Source organism: Salvia splendens, chromosome 8, assembly GCF_004379255.2.
Source record: "Salvia splendens isolate huo1 chromosome 8, SspV2, whole genome shotgun sequence".
NCBI lineage: Eukaryota > Viridiplantae > Streptophyta > Magnoliopsida > Lamiales > Lamiaceae > Salvia > Salvia splendens.
The window spans coordinates 31,301,907-31,319,736 of record NC_056039.1 but is presented as its reverse complement, the minus strand read 5'-3'; the positions used below and the strand labels follow the sequence as shown (position 1 = coordinate 31,319,736).

At 40.8% G+C, this 17,830-nt stretch overlaps 1 pseudogene; it reads right to left on the bottom strand.

Moving 5' to 3' along the window:
- Positions 1-11,445: 11,445 nt before the first annotated feature.
- Positions 11,446-17,464, bottom strand: LOC121743565 (annotated as a pseudogene).
- Between the last annotated feature and the right edge of the window lie 366 nt (positions 17,465-17,830).

Genomic DNA, 17,830 nt, shown 5'->3' with positions numbered 1-17,830 from the left:
GTGGAGGAAGTGGAGATTCAGTAGATTTCCCCCTCGCCTTCTTGGTCGAGGAGGAAGCAATTTGTTTCCCTTTCCTCTTTTAGCCGTCGCGCGGCGCCCTTCCTCTTCACTCTCCCTACCACTCGGTCTGGGAGAGTCTTCCTGCTCAGACACGGCTGTCGCTAGGTCCAGCGTTTCCTTATCCTTTTGTTGTGCGGATTCGTCAATGTCATCAAGTATACTTCGACGTGTCCGTCTCCTTGTTCCCCTTAGATTTAGCTGCGAATCGGCCTCCTCAGGGACCTCAGTTAGATCCACTATCATGTTGAGTCCTGCATCAACAGTTTCTTGAGCATCCTCAGAATCGAGTGCTCCACCTTCCTCTGCTAATAATGGGGTTGCCCCCGCGATATAAACAGGGGTTTCCAACCCCTTAAGATTTCCTTCAGGTTGGGCATCAGTGCCCACAGACTTGTCGGGAGTCCTTCCCGCAACAACATCTTCCTCAGCAATTTGGGCTTCATCGCCCTCAACTACTTCTAGGGTTTCCCCTTCCACATCCTTCTCAGAAATTAGGGCGGCTTCGCCCACTTGAACATCATCACCATCAACAACGGCATCCTTCTCAACAGACGCCTCCAGAACAGGGGTTCCCCCCTCAACATCCTTACTAACAGTGATAGCGGTGTCCTCAACTACCGCCACAAGAACATTTACCCCCTCAACAACACTTTCCACTAAGCCCACAGCAGAAATATCATCACCTCCATCCTTTAAAACGGGGATTTCCCTCTGAGAAGCAGAAACTAACCTGGGTTCACTTACGGCCAATAAATTCAGTCCCGCGGCCAGATCTGTCTCTACTTCGCGAATTTCCGCAATGGAAGGTTCTGGAACGGCGGGTACTGTAATGTCCTCCGGCCTGGTGGTGGTTTCTGGGACTGTGTCCTGTGCAGAGGTGGTTTCTTCTGGAATAATGGTAGCAGCCTCCGGTGCGGTTTCTTGTACAGCAGTGGGCGGTGTCTCGACAACCTCCGGTTGTGTCACGGTGGTTGTTGGACCGGCTGGCATGGTTTGTCCCATTGCAAACATCGCGAACGCTTGCATCGCTTTATCGGCCCCTCCGAACTTCTGAAATAGTTCATTCATAAACTCCGCCGCACTCTTCTCGGTGGATCCAGAGGCGCTGCTAGCTTCTTGTTTGTTATCCATGGTATTCTGCAGAAATTTTTGAAAAGAAATTTGTGCGAAATTTGCAGATTAGGGTTAGAAAGAGAGAGAGCGAAATTTGGGGTTTTTTGATTTGAGAGAGAGAATATTTGGAGAGAGAATGAGTAAAGAGAAGATAAGAATGCCAAAACCGATTATAGTGTAGGCATGGGAGAGGACATCTTTCTTTTGCAGGCGGTGGCAGGTGGTGACGCTAGCGACCGTACGCCTCCCCATAAAGTGCCATGTGAAATCCGAACCGGTGCCAATTCCCTCCAAAACTCCTTTACCCCACAATTCCTTGCTCAAGTAAATCCCTACTGCCAAAACACACTAAAAGAAAACATCAAACTAAAAAGAATGAAACGCCAAACTCCCCGGGCCTAGGATATGACAGCATCAAAATCATTCCCGATGGGTCTGGTGTTTCGAAAATATTTTTGAAAATTTTTTTTTTTTAAAAGAAAGCAATTAAATATTTACAAAATTTGTTTTTAAGTGTTCTCAAAATTTCCTGGATCAGGGTATGGTCAAACTTTTAAGTGCTAGACCCAGGAGATATTCTAAGAACACTTCCTTCCTAGACTGGTTAGGTGATATCAAAGAGTGCTCGTAGTGGCACTTCGTCCACTACACACAACTCCGAGCTATCCCTAAAGACCTTTATCCTATGTCCATTGACAAGAAAGGGTATGGAATTTGGTGCACTTCCCTGGATTTCAACTGCTCCGTTTGCTCGAAGTCCCACGATAATGTAAGGCCCAATCCATTTAGACTTTAACTTTCCAGGCATCAACTTGAGCTTGGATTGAAACAAAAGGACTTTCTGTCCTACCCTGAGTTCCTTGACCCGGAGATTTTTATCATGCCAAAGCTTAGTTTTTTCCTTATACCACATGGCAGATTCATAAGACTCAAGCCGTAACTCTTCCAGTTCCTGGAGCTGCATCTTCCTCTCTTCTTCACAAGCCTGCGGGTTCATGTTGATCTCTTTGACCGCCCAGTATGCTCTGTGTTCGATTCCCACGGGCAAGTGGCACATTTTTCCGAATACCAACCTATATGGTGACATACCAATAGGTGTCTTATAAGCTGTCCTATAAGCCCATAATGCATCATCCAGTCTCTTACTCCAATCCTTCCTAGACGGGTTCACCGTTTTTTCGAGAATGGCCTTTATCTCCCTATTTGATATTTCTGCCTGGCCGTTGGACTGAGGATGATAAGGTGTAGACAACCTATGGTGGACTCCGTATTTCTTCATGAGAGCCTCTATTGTACGGTTCTTAAAATGGGTTCCTTGGTCTGAGATGACAGCCCTAGGGATTCCGTACCTGTTGAAAATGTTAGATCGCAGAAATTTGGCTACTTCTACAGCTTCGCAGGAGGTCGTAGCTTTTGCCTCTATCCATTTCGAAACGTAGTCCACCGCCACAAGTATGTATGTATTCCCATATGAAGATGGAAATGGACCCATAAAGTCCATACCCCAAACATCGAAAATCTCACAAACAATCACCGGGACTTGTGGCATTTCGTCCCTTCTAGAAATTCCTCCGGTCTGCTGACACCTTTCGCAATTCTGGCAGAATTCGAATGCATCCTTGTGTAATGTCGGCCAGTAGAAACCACTGTCTAAAACCTTCCTTGCAGTCTTCCTAGGTCCAAAGTGACCCCCACAAGCTAGAGCATGGCAATGATTCAGCACATCCCTTTGCTCCCACTCCGGAATGCATCTCCTAATTACCTGGTCAGCTCCCATTTTCCACAAATACGGATCGTCCCAAAAGTAGTATTTGGCTTCACTTTTTAATTTCATCTTCTGGGCCCGGGAAATTTCGTCGGAGCTGGGCACTTCTTTAGTGACCAAGTAATTTGCTAGGTCAGCGAACCATGGTTCTGCATTCGACTGGCATTTCCCTTTTTCAGCACCTCCTGGACCTGTCGCTGCCATTACTTCTTCAAAATCGATAGGTCTAGGAGAATCGTTAAAATAATAAAGATGTTCTTCCGGGAACGCATCAGGTATTGCTTCATCCGTCTCACCTTGGTGAATGCGACTCAAGTGATCAGCCACCTTGTTCTCCGTTCCCTTCTTGTCTCTGACTTCCCAGTTAAACTCCTGTAACAGTAACACCCAACGGATCAACCTTGGCTTAGACTCCTTCTTTGCCAGTAAGTACTTTATCGCAGCGTGATCTGTGAAGACTATCACCCTTGACCCGAGCAGATATGGTCGGAATTTTTCAAAAGAGTACACGACTGCCAACATTTCCTTCTCCGTGGTGTCGTAATTTTTCTGGGCTTGATTTAGCGTTTTTGACGCATAGAAAATCACGTAACTTTTTCCGTCAACTCTTTGACCTAGCACCGCCCCTACTGCATAGTCACTCGCATCGCACATGATTTCAAACGGCAAACCCCAATCAGGTGCTCTGATGATGGGGGCAGATACTAATCTGTCCTTCAGCAGCTGAAAAGCCTTAATGCACTCCTCATTAAAAACAAACTCAACATCGTTGTGCAACAGATGAGTGAGTGGCTGAGCAATTTTGGCAAAATCCTTTATGAATCTCCTGTAGAATCCTGCGTGACCTAGGAATCCCCTTACCTCCTTTTGATTTGTCGGGTGGGGCAGTTTTGATATCACGTCCACTTTTGCTTGGTCCACCTGTATGCCCTTTTCCGATACTACATGCCCTAGGACAATTCCTTCAGGGACCATGAAGTGGCATTTCTCGAAATTCAAGACCAAGTGCTTCTCTTGACATCTTTTCAGTACTACATCCAAGCTCGCCAGACATGAATCAAATGAATCCCCGTATACAGTGAAGTCATCCATAAAGATTTCAATGCAATCTTCCAGCAGGTCTGAGAAAATACTCATCATACACCGTTGAAAAGTGCCTGGTGCATTGCAAAGGCCAAACGGCATTCTCCGATATGCATACGTTCCGAACGGACACGTGAAAGTTGTCTTCTCCTGGTCCTCGGGGTCCACGTAAATTTGGAAATACCCACTGTATCCGTCCAAGAAACAGAAATATTGCTTGCCTGCTAATCTCTCCAGCATCTGGTCAATGAACGGAAGGGGAAAATGGTCTTTCTTGGTTGCCTCGTTCAATTTTCTGTAGTCAATGCACATCCTCCAATCGGTGACTAGCCTGGTCGGTACCAACTCATTCTTGTCGTTCCTAACAACCTGGATTCCCGACTTTTTGGGTACCATATGTACTGGGCTAACCCATTCACTGTCTGGTATGGAATAAATGATTCCTAGGGATAGCAGCTTCAATACTTCCTTCAATACCTCTTCCCTCATATTGGGATTCAATTTGCGTTGAGGGTCTCTGCAGGGTTTCGCTCCTTCATTTAGTCGAATGTGATGCATGCACAGATCAGGGCTAATCCCCACCAAGTCAGAAAGTGTCCAACCAATAGCGTTCTTGTTCCTTCGGATGACTTTCAGCAGCTCCTCTTCCTGTTCCTTGATCAAGTTGCTGTTGATAATCACCGGAAAAGTCTCATTCGCCTCAAGGTAAGCATACTTTAGGCCTGGCGGAAGTGTTTTCAACTCCTTCTTGGGAACATCTTTTTCCTGAGGCAAGGGGTTCTTTTCTGCTGCTCCAGTCGTCGTCCCCTTAGTCGACCCAGGAAGATCTTCCTTGCTTGCCCCATAAAGTGTCTCCCTCGATCTGGTTAGCTCAGGCTTGGTGCAAAACTCCAGAATTGCTTCTGCTAGCTCTTCATCTGACAACTTGCTCGTATTCATTGCTTGGCACCAACTGGCCACTTCCCTATCAACAGCATGACTCATCTCTGAGTTCTCAATCTGTCCCTGCATTAATTCAGTCTCGAGGTATTCCTGGACCAAGGGGTTAATGACATCTACGGAATGCAAATTTTCAACATCAAGTGGCTTCTTCATTGCCTCATCTATGCTGAATGTATATTTATCCCCATTGTAATCGAGACAGATAGTACCATCAAAGACATCAATGATAGTCTTAGCGGTTCGCAAGAAAGGTCTCCCCAATAATACTCCGCCAGACTCTTCAGACTCATTATCGCTCATCTTAATCACATGGAAGTCAGTCGGGTATAGGAAGTCGTGTACCTTGACTATTACGTTCTCGAGCACTCCTTCAGGGCAGATGCATGACCTGTCCGCCAATTGGATCACAACCTTCGTATCCACCATACCTACTCCCACTAACCTCTTGTATATGGACAGGGGTAACACATTTATGGATGCTCCCAAGTCACACATAGCATGCTCAATTTTTACATCGCCGATAGAAATGGGCAAAGTGAACATACCCGGGTCATTGCATTTCGAGGGCATCCTCCGCTTCTGAATCACCGCGGACACATTCTCGCCTATCAAGATTTTTCCACTAGGTCGAGCCTTCCCAGCTATAAACTCCTTGATGAATTTGCTGAAAACTGGCATTTTCAATGCCTGTAAGAAGGGTAGATTTATCTCCAGTTTCCCGAAAATATCCATAAGATCCACTGGCTCATCCCTCTTTTTCTTTGCCTCTCCTCGGTTCGGGAAAGGTTTTGGTCGTTTCCCGGTTCCGGAACATTCACCTGCTGAAGATTTATCAACTCCTCTGTTCTCTACCAATTCCGGCTCTGGATCTAGGAAAAAGGGTTCGATTGTCCTGGGCAACTGTTTCTCTAAATCTCCTGCCCGAAGTTCATCTCTAACCGCAGGGTTGCTCTCAACCGAGTCCCTTGATTCAGTGGTTGTATCCTCTATTCCCTTATCCTTAATGGGGGTCGTGACCTCTCTGTACCTCATGACCGGCCCTTCGTACTCCTTCCCAGATCTTAGTGTGATCTGGCTAATATTGGCTCTGTCAGGTGGTCTTACCGATGCAGGAATCTTGCCCTCGTTTCCCCGCATATCACTCAAGGAAGTAGCTATTTGAGACAACTGTTTGGCCAACATATCTATTGCTGCCTTCTGTTCTTGCTGCGCATCCTGAAGCTTGTGGACCACATCATTGTTCGACTGTAAATTGTTCTGAATGTGCTGCTGGGAACTGACGAGGTCGTGAACCATCTCATCAAGGTTCCTTGGTCTAGAGCTTGGCTGACTGGGACCTGGCCCTATATTCTGGATTGTTCCACTTCCTTGGCCTGGGCGAATGTGCCCTTGACCTCCTGGATTGTTGTTGAAATTACTTCCTTGACCTGGGTAAGGTGCTTTGGCATTCCTTTGATGTGGTGGTACATAAGAGTTCCCTTGATAATTCTGATTCTTGTCTCCCCAGGTCGAGTGATCTCCTTGGTTACGGTTATTCCAATTTCCTTGCCCCTCATGATTTCTCCAGTTACCCTGCCTCTCGGGCTGCGGTGCGGACTGTATACTCAATTGGGGTGCTGGCTGGCTTTGCTCATTTTCAGACCATCTAAAGTTCGGGTGATTTCTCCAGGGTGCATCTCTTTGTCTTCCTTGGTTCCAACTTCCATCAGGATTCCAACTTCCCATCGCGTTCGCCTGGGCCTGGTAATCGCCTTCCTGAGGTCCGTAATATTGCTGGAGTTGATTATCTCCTGGACCTAACATCTTAGCCGTTTCCTTTAGTGCGGCTGTATTAGTCCTTTCGATAGCATTCAGCAAGGCTTTCTCCAGCCTATCAATCCTTGCTTCAACTTTGTCATCCTCCAGCTCCCTCAATGCATTCGCAGAGCCTCTTCTCACAGCATTCCTCGTGCTGTCATACACCTTCTTGGCGTCGATTAATCTTCCCAAAATCTCTCTTGCCTCGCTTCCTCTCTTCCTTGTAAAATTCCCCCCGCTCGAGGAGTTCATCAAATCCTTAGACTCGGGAGTTGCCCCTTCATAAAACAGAGAGTATGTCTCCGCCTCTATCATCCGATGAGTCGGGCACGCGTCCAGCAATCCCTTGAACCTTGACCAGTATTGGCTCAATGACTCATCGTAATCCTGCTTGCATTCCACTATCTCCTTCTTCAGAGCGTTCGTCTTGTTGGATGGAAAGAAGTAATCTAGGAATTCCAATTTAAAGTCCCTCCAGGTGCGGATAGAATCAGGGGGTAATCTCAACAACCATGTATTTGCCTCCCCCTTTAGAGTGAAAGGAATCGCGCGCAAACGATAGTCCTCCTCTGTCGCATCATTAGGCCTCTTTTGAATGCCACACAACTTGCTAAACTCGTTCAAAAACTCGTACGGGCATTCACTCCTTCGCCCAGAAAATGTTGGCAAGACGCCTAACACATTCGTTTTGATCTCAATAGATTTCTGACGTGGGTTCATCACTATTGCATGCGCTGGCTCTCCATCGAGATGAGCCGTTAGTGACCCTATTTCTGGATCTGGGTCTGCTACGTGCGCCATCTCAACTTCCTCTTCCTCCCCTGTTTCCGACTCTGTTTCTGATTCTGGTGGGGACTCCGGATCCTTTCGTCCTGAAGATTCCCAGGATTCGTCACTCAAAAACTCAGTCGGGAACGGATCTCCCGTCGTGAACCCTGATCTGGTAGTTACGGTGGAGGCTGTATCCTTGATCTTCCAAACGGACTGACCGTGTTTCCAACCAGACGAGTTACTCCGGTAGAAGCTCCTGCTCATGCACTACAAAGAAAACGAAAAAAAACAGTAAATTAAAATTATTCGTACCAACTACTCTAAGCACTAACACAAAGTACGCCATCCATCCCCGGCAACGGCGCCATTTGAAAGCGTATGAAAGTAACAGAGAGGCTCTTTCGTACGTATGCACAGAAATTGATCAATGCAAGCGCTCGGTCAAGACACCATGCTTCTTAAGTCCACTGGAGCACAGGGTCCAGGAACTCAAGAGAACATACAGTGCTTTAGTCGTTGGGCACTCTCAACTCCCCTTTCAAAAAATAATATAAATCCCTCAACCCGAATACTATGAATTAGTATAGGGAAGTGGGGTCGATCCCACAGAGATGGACTCGCAAAGTAGTGCTCAGAGGCTTTGGACAAACAAATGGCTGCTGCCACGCAAAAGGGTTGAGAATTTTAAACTAACTCTAGACCTAGGCAGGAAATGTAAATGCTAGACCTAGGACATATTAAACTTGTAAATTCAGACTTCAACAGCAAGAAACATAACCACTTCCTAGACAGTGTAAACAACTACCTAATCTAGCTAAACAGAAGATAACTGAAAGTGGGGATCATAATTCCAAAAGTGGCAAGTACGGAAAAAAACTGCAGATAACAAACTCTGACGCTAGCTCGCAGCGAAATGTATCCTCTCAACCGAATTAAACTTGCAGATGAACAAAACAGAGCACAAAGCGAGATTCGAACAGAATATAGAAATTTGGTCGTCGGAAACTTGCCACAAAACGGAAACACATCAGATCTGCGTACACTGGACGGAATGAAAGAAAAACTCGTAAACTAAGCATGAAAATCAGATCGAAACTACTCAGATTCACGTCAGAATACTTGATCCACTCCGGATCCAAGACATCCGAACCCAACAACCAACAAATCCAGCAAATCCAACCAAAGTTCTTCCACAATCCAACTCCAACTTCCCAGATCTGACCATTAACCTATAATAACTCAGAAAACAGCTGCGAAACGCATCCAACTCAGACAATTTAAAACACCAAAATCTCAATAAACGAAGCAATCAAACTAGAAATCAACACAATCACCATAACGGAAAATCAAACTTGCATTTAAACCAGAAACTATTTGGTGAAAACAGAGAACCGAGCTTCGAACAACGAAGCTCGGCAGAGTAAGTAAAATACGGAAAGCGGAAAATAAATTGTTTCTTCGCTCCTAACAAGAGCGGTGTTACACCATATCGGAAGCTAAGATGAAACCCGAACGTGTGAACTGAGATCTCCTCAAACTAGTATCAAGTGTGTGTGTGGGAAAGTGAACTAGGCAACAAGCTGTGGTGAGGTCTCCACCGAGAAGATCCCTCCAGCTTGCATGCTTCTGCCTTTTATAGATGCGGACATAGCCCTTGAGTCTTCGTAGAAATCCCTATTCTACCCTTCAACTCTGGAGCTTCCTCCGTCGAGCAATTCTCTTCATAATCGTTCACTAAATCGCCAGTTCCTCGACCTTGTGATTTTTTGGTCTTCTTTCCTGGACCTGGCGAATTCCTTCACACACCTGGCTTAAAAAGTGCGTTAGCCCCAGTAAAATCACGAATTAAATCCCTAGACCCATGCATGAAATTAGCCTTATCAGTAACAATGCTTTTTATAGCATTTTCTTATGCCAAGTGTCATCAAAGGTATTATAACGTCACGCTTGGTAATTAAGATAACAATTGTGACCTAAAAGTCAACTTGAAAAAATGTTTGAGGTGGCAATTTAGAGCTTTTGTTTAGTTTATATTCATATGCTTCTTGCTATATATATGGTTATCAGACCCTTTTTTGATTGTGTGGTGGTTTGAATTGCATTGTTTGTCATGTGGGTGTTGGTTGTATGTGTTGTGTGTAGATCGATAAATTTGTTAAGGACGTGTTTGAACCCAGTAAAGTTACGTGTCTGAAATTGATTTTGTTTTGATCTAGTTTCATTTGCACAATCAATTGTTTGGCTTATTTGACTATTTGTCTGGTTTGTACACATATGTTGTCTCACATAAATTTTGCATATGAGTGGAAGGAGAAGTCATTGAGAACTCTAATTTTCTGTAATTGACAGTCAACATGATACAATTCAAAAACACCATATGCAATTCATACAATTAATTCACATAACACCTTCGTCCGATTCATACAACACCATATCCAATTCAAACTTGACACTAATCTGTACCTGTTAGAGAGATTTACTGAAATATGAACAACCAGATATACTGAAAGGCGTGAACAACACTTTCAGATCAAATCAATTTGGCGGTTCTACCAATATTTAATCGGATACAATTCAGGTTTCGAAGAAATTCGTATGTTTATTCTGTTATCCTCTTTGAACCCAGAAATCGATCATAAGAAGAGGCTGAAAACGAAGAGTCGCGTCTCTTCGTTTCACAACTATTTTTAACAATTTTTTTGCGGGAATAATAAATTGCAAAATAGTCCTTCAACTTTCGGAAATTACGTTTCCGGATGAATTTTCTGTATAGCAACTTTAATGGAAATAAAAAATTTCCAAGCTGACCTGGGCTCTGCCCCCGAACCCCCGTCTAATCATAATGAATTCAAATAAGTGTACACTTCGTACTTCCAATTTATTTGATGTCTCATTATGATCACGTTGATCAATCAAGTTAATCCAATTATACTAAAATATCCAACAGTACCTATCGTTTTTTATTAGTTGAGTTTTATCTTTTATTAATTTCTATATTGTTCCGTGTCTTTGATGTTGTATCGTTTTGTTGTTGTTTGGATTTTCATCGTTTTTTTTGGGACTCTGCTAACTAATTCCTGATTTGAGCATATTTGTGTTCATAGAAGAAAATGTAGCCTTGAAGTTGGAAGAATAAAAAAAAGTCCTGTGTACTTTGCATTCTTGTTATTTGTTCACACTATGAGATCTAGTGAGCTAGTTACTAGTATTTTTTTTTTAAATTTGCCAGAAAGTTCTTGAATCAACAATAGCATGAGATATTTGGAAAAAAGGGAATGTGTTACTTATTTATAAAGTAAAATCTATTTTGTTACAGTCACACGAATTAGTTAAAGAACAAGTACTTAATCTATTTCATTATTTTCTATAGCACTCAGTTAAATATCTCATAGCTTATACAGATAAATTAGGAGCGGAAAAAATAATTGTTTGGAAATTCTATGTTTTACACTATCTGGATTCTGAACTATTTTATCATCACGTAGGTTTCATCCAAATATATATAGTAAAGAACATCAATTGAACTGCATAACTTAAAAATTGTGTGAATGCATATTTGCCTTTGTGATGTACAGGCCAGGCCCATAGAATATCATTGCAATACAAGGCCGGGAGACTTAAGATGGCCCATTTCATACCTAAATAATACACTATTATAAATTTATACAATTACATATCTATGGGTTTTCTATTATATCACACACTAGCTATTTTCTCTACTTACAATACATTATCAATATAATCAAACTACATCCTTAATGCTGTGAGACATATGAATTCATTCGAAGTGAAAATATTATAATCTGCTGCACTACTAAATATTGCCCCTTGCTGGATTCTTGATCATCCACTATCCAGGTGATAAAACTGATTCTCATAAATAGTTTTATCACTTTCTGAACATTTTCCGATATATGTATCAATAGGCGTATTGTACGTACTATATATAATTCAGACCAATCAACAACCTGTGTCTTATTTTCATCATAACAACGATGTATGCATCACAATAAAGAGTGGGGCAGGGGATAGTAGTTTAGTTTGAATTGTTCCGAGTTGAACTCTTCAAAAAGGAAGCACTTTTAGTTATTTCACAAAGAGGTTTATTAGTGAATCTAACAAGATTGTAGACCCATGCTCCAGCAATCGCACCACCTATTGGCCCAACCAAATAGATCCATATGCCTCTGAAATTGTTCGACACTATTGATGGCCCTAAACTCCTTGCTGGATTCATAGACGCTCCCGATATCGGCCTGCAAACCCCACTTCGTTAGATTTTACGAAAGCTAGGTATAAATGAGCCTAAACTCAGTCATAGTTAATACGGAATATTTTCACATACAAATATTTTCATGGATATATAGGGAATCTCTGAAGTTTTGAAGTTGAATATACTAGTATTATGAAGTAAGGAGCAACTTAACGTACCCAGCAATCATCACATTCAGCAATATAACTGATCCAATAGCCAACCCAGCAAGTTCACCAATCTGCACCAGTAAATTAATCTCAAATTAATATGTTTGTGTTGAAAATTCTAATCTCAATATATGAAATTAATTAGGTTTGTGTCGCTTTCAACATCTATAAAATTAACAATAATGGTCCAAACATTGTATCTATAAAGTGTAACAATTTATGTCGATATTATATAAGTGAATCAATCTTCATAGTATTCTAACCTAACTAAGCCAACTCTACGCTGTCTTCTACAATTAATTTATATGATTATGGACCAATAATTAATTTGCTCTAGGTTAGAATAATTACAGCTCTATTGTCAGTGGCGACGCCGGAAATGACGAACATGAGGTAGAATGTGATTATAAATTCTACAACCAACGACTGTACGTCAGTGCCAGTAGGCAGGGTTCCGGTGAAGTGATCGTGCGGCCCGCTGAACAATAGTCGTAGGGTTCCGGCGCCAAGGGTTGCTCCAACCATTTGAGCGGCTACATAGGCTGGTACCTATATCAACATTAGATTATTAAAGAAGTGTTAGATCATATAAGTACATTTCTAGCCAGACATTGAATTCACAACCTGCTCTATTAATTCTTGCTCCATGATTTTATATAAACCATATTTAAATACTACAATTCACTATTTGTGGATGGAATTCTGTACATGGGTGAGTAGCCTATAATACTTATACATCGATTTTGGTTGGGTTAGTTTTTTATTTATTTGTTTATTTCCCTAACTGGATCACAGGATCAGACCAACTCGATATCAAACTAGACCAAATTCAAAGTCAATATATATATATATATATATGGTAGTGATCTATGGCAAACACTCCTTAAGCAAACAACTAGAGAACAAATCATAGCCACAAGATCAAAAAAATCAAGGGCTAATATTAATTTTCGAATTTAATGAGATATTAGCTCCCTCAATCACAAATTTACTCCATAATAACAAGTCAGGGGCATTTTGGTCATTGCACAGCGAATTAAATCCAATTTTGAAAATTGAATTCAAACCGTGTCGCGTCTTCTTCTCTTCTTCTCTCTTCTCCTCTTCTCGTCGCAGTTGGCGGTGTCGCAGAAGAGAGTTTTGGTGGCGACAATGGCGGTTGCCGAAACCGTCTTCGCTCTCATCGGTAGCTCAGCCGCGCAGGAAGGTCCCGCACCGGCGCTGGCTTCCGTCGCTCGCTGTCACCGTCGCCGTAGCCGTAGCTTCGTTCGTCGTCGGCGCGGCGCTCAGGACCTGAGTTTTTATTTTCCTTTCTAGGCTATGGCGGAGTGTGTATGTAATATATATTGATTTGCGGTGTTTGGGGGTTTGGATCAGTTGAATTGCTGTGTTTGGGGTTTTTGAAATTCTTTTTCGGTTTGTAATATTCATTCGACATTTTTATGTGTGACTTCTAACAGTGTGTATCACACTATTAGATATTCATACTGTGCATTTGATGTTAATTAGGATAAGTAGTATAAAATTGCCATTTTCTCCAAATCATATTGCCCGTAAGTTCTTACCAATTTTGATGTTATTATTATATTGATTTCATTACTTATTTTGTTGTTGTTGTTTATACTATAAGAGTGATGTGTTTTGTAAACAAGAGTGAAGTAAAATCACAATAAGAGTGATGTGTTTTGTAAACAAGAGTGAAGTAAAGTCATGCTACGAGTGATGTGTTTTGTGAACAAGAGTGAAGTAAAATCTGAGTAAGAGTGATGTGTTTTGTGAATAAGAGTGAAGTAAAATCTGAGTAAGAGTGATGTGTTTTGTAAACAAGAGTGAAGTAAAATCTGAGTAAGAGTGATGTGTTTTGTGAACAAGAGTGAAGTAAAATCTGAGTAAGAGTGATGTGTTTTGTGAACAAGAGTGAAGTAAAGTCATGCTACGAGTGATGTGTTTTGTGAACAAGAGTGAAGTAAAATCTGAGTAAGAGTGATGTGTTTTGTAAACAAGAGTGAAGTAAAATCTGAGTAAGAGTGATGTGTTTTGTGAACAAGAGTGAAGTAAAATCTGAGTAAGAGTGATGTGTTTTGTGAACAAGAGTGAAGTAAAATCTGAGTAAGAGTGATGTGTTTTGTAAACAAGAGTGAAGTAAAATCTGAGTAAGAGTGATGTGTTTTGTGAACAAGAGTGAAGTAAAATCTGAGTAAGAGTGATGTGTTTTGTGAACAAGAGTGAAGTAAAATCTGAGTAAGAGTGATGTGTTTTGTGAACAAGAGTGAAGTAAAATCTGAGTAAGAGTGATGTGTTTTGTAAACAAGAGTGATTTGTTTTGTAAACAAGAGTGAAGTATTCAAAATCCACTTCAATTTGACAATTTCTCCATTGAGAAACACCACGGCTCTTTTAGCATGCACTTCTCTTATCAAGGTTATGGATTCATCAACTCACACATACATCTAAGCATCCAATTTCTGATCAAGTTATAATTATTTTTGGAGAATTACACCAGCCATATACCTAATTCAACTAGTACATAGGAAGAAAATCCTAAAACTGATATTAGAATCCTTGAATAATTTTCAATCCCAATCCATTTCGGTAGAAATTACTAATTTTACTTAAATCATTTTCGAGCTAAAGCCGAGCGAAAGCGGAAAGAAAAAATGTTATCTCCACTTAGAAAATATATAATGCATAATTGCTCCAGCATACAGCGCCGGAGCCGAAGAAGTCGACGAGATCACCGACGGCGGTGGTGCAGCCGTCGGAGACGTCTGAGAAGGCGTCGGAGTGGGCGGAGCCTGCGGCAGCTCCGCCATAGAGACAGCTAGCGCGGCGCATGACTTTCGTAAGATTGGATTCACGGTGATTATATGTTATTCATGAATTCACATTGATGTATTGAATTCCCAAAATGCCCCTGGACAAGTTTTTTTTCATAAAAATCTGAAAGTTTGTTTAAGCCATAGGATTAATTTGGAGTATTAAAATGTGTGGCTGAGATTTGTTCTCTAGTTATACACTTAAGATTAGTTATATATTGATCACTACCCTATATATATATATATATATATATATATATATATATATAGAGGGATGTATTCATTTCCTTTTCCTATATTTCCTCATTTTTCCTTCTTAATATCAGCCATTAGATTAGAGAAATGGACGGTCAAGATCAACATTGGGTAATTAATCCCGTGTTGCATTATTTGTCCTATTTTGTGCATTATGAGGGTACAATAGTAATCTAATAATGGCTGGAAACCGCTACGAATAATGCACCACATGGTCACGAGTAATGCATATAATTGTCTATATAATGCACAATATGTGAACTGCAATGCATACGAACAAGATGTGCTGTGTTATGATGTTTGACACACGTTTCTTGTTTCCCCTAAGGGTTTAATAAGCTTAGGGGCTAGGGTATAGTACGTAGACATGTATGTAATCTTCACATGGTAACGAGTAATGGATATAATTGACTATATAATGCACAATTTGTGAACTGCAATGCATACAAACAAGATGTGCTGTGTTATGATGTTTGACACACGTTTCTTGTTTCCCCTAAGGCTTTAATAAGCTTAGGGGCTAGGGTATAGTACGTACGCATTAATAACAAATTATAAAACGATACGAATAATTCACCAAATTGTCACGAGTAATGGATGTTATTAACTATATAATGCACAATATGTGAACTGCAATGCATACGAATAAGATGTACCATGTTATGATGTTTGACACACGTTTCTTGTTTCCCCTAAGGGTTTAATAAGCTTAGGGGCTAGGGTATAGTACGTAGACATTACTAAATGCACGTATGTAATCTTCAATCCGTTGATTAACCTATATACACAATACCTCTAATAATGCATAATATACTGAGATAATGACAATTAACAGCTACATAATGCACTACCTAAACCAAATAATGCACATACGTATATTCCAATAACAACAATTTGTTAGTAATGTCTACGTACTATACCCTAGCCCCTAAGCTTATTAAACCCTTAGGGGAAACAAGAAACGTGTGTCAAACATCATAGCATGGTACATCTTATTCGTATGCATTGCAGTTCACATATTGTGCATTATATAGTTAATAACATCCATTACTCGTGATAATTTGGTTAATTATTCGTATCATTTTATAATTTGTTATTAATGCGTACGTACTATACCCTAGCCCCTAAGCTTATTAAACCCTTAGGGGAAACAAGAAACGTGTGTCAAACATCATAACACAACACATCTTGTTCGTATGCATTGCAGTTCACAAATTGTGCATTATATAGTCAATTATATCCATTACTCGTTACCATGTGAAGATTACATACGTGTCTACGTACTATACCCTAGCCCCTAAGCTTATTAACCCTTAGGGGAAACAAGAAACGTGTGTCCAAACATCATAACATGGTACATCTTATTCGTATGCATTGCAGTTCACATATTGTGCATTATATAGTCAATTATATGTATTACTCGTGACCATGTGGTGCATTATTCGCAGATACCAAAATGTGGCAGTTACTTTTCCGTCAAATGTCAATAATAACCCTGTAATGCATACAACCACCTTCTATAATGCAACACGGAACCAGTTTTATAGAATCAATCTGATCCGTTGATGCCTTAGATCTAACGCGTAATATTAAGAAGGAAAAAGGATCTAAGATGTGAAAAGGAGAATAACGCTCCCCTATATATATATATATATATATATATATATATATATATATATATATATATATATATATATATATATATATATATTTTGCTTGGTTATTCATTTTCTTTTTATTTCGGCTCACATATGAATTAACGTTACCTCTCAGTATCAACAAGGCACTCTGATGCCATATTAGAAGCTTATCAGAGTTAAAATCAATTGAAGATACGAGAAATAGTCCATTAAATTTATACTATAACGGTTCCAGGTCTATTAAAGTATTTATTATATTTGTTCGTTTCATTTGGCAACGAGAGAGATAGAAATGAATATGTATGCGACCTGTTTCCAAGAGAACCTCTTGCAGGAAGCGAAGGCAATGGTGACGGCGGGGTTGAAGTGGCCGCCGGAGATGTGGCCGACAGAGTAAACCATGACCATGACCACCAGCCCCCACACTATGGCTATACCGGGGAGCGTCACCACCTTCTGTTTGTCGGCGTTAACCGCCACAGCGCCACAGCGCCACAGCCGGCGAATATCAAGAAATATGTCCCCAGCGTCTCCGCTATTATCTGCGCCACAATTTAAATTTTTTTTAAAATAAAAATAAATAAATACTCCTATGCTGTAAAATTATAGTAGTATATATACCTTTTGCATAAAGGGGACAGTGAGAGAGCAGCATCCGGTAGCCACGGCAGCGTCGGAATCTTGATTGAAATCGCCGTCTTTTATGAGCACAACCACTCCGTTACCATTTGATATCTCATCCATATCTCTTTAATTTATACCACAGTATGTAGCGGCGCTGATGATCATGAGATACTGCTTCCAACTATTTGGTGTGAGGATATTCTATGAGAAGAAGCACTATTTATGCTAGCACGAGCACGGGTGGGGACATGGAATTTTGTTGAAGGCTCAATGGATATAGCTCTATTTCTTTTTCTCTTCTACATTTTTATTTGGGAGAATTGCTAACAACCATATTAGGATTGGGGCTCACTTCTAAAAGTAGAAATTATTAATAAAAAATATTATGAATTATTTTAATTTAATGGGAGATGGTACGTATGTAAATATATTTTAACATCAATTAGAATTATTGATTTTTTGTTATGATTTTTATAAATATTTACGAAAATCACTTTATGGTAATATGAATGCATGGTTTTTTTAATGTGCAGATGAATTTA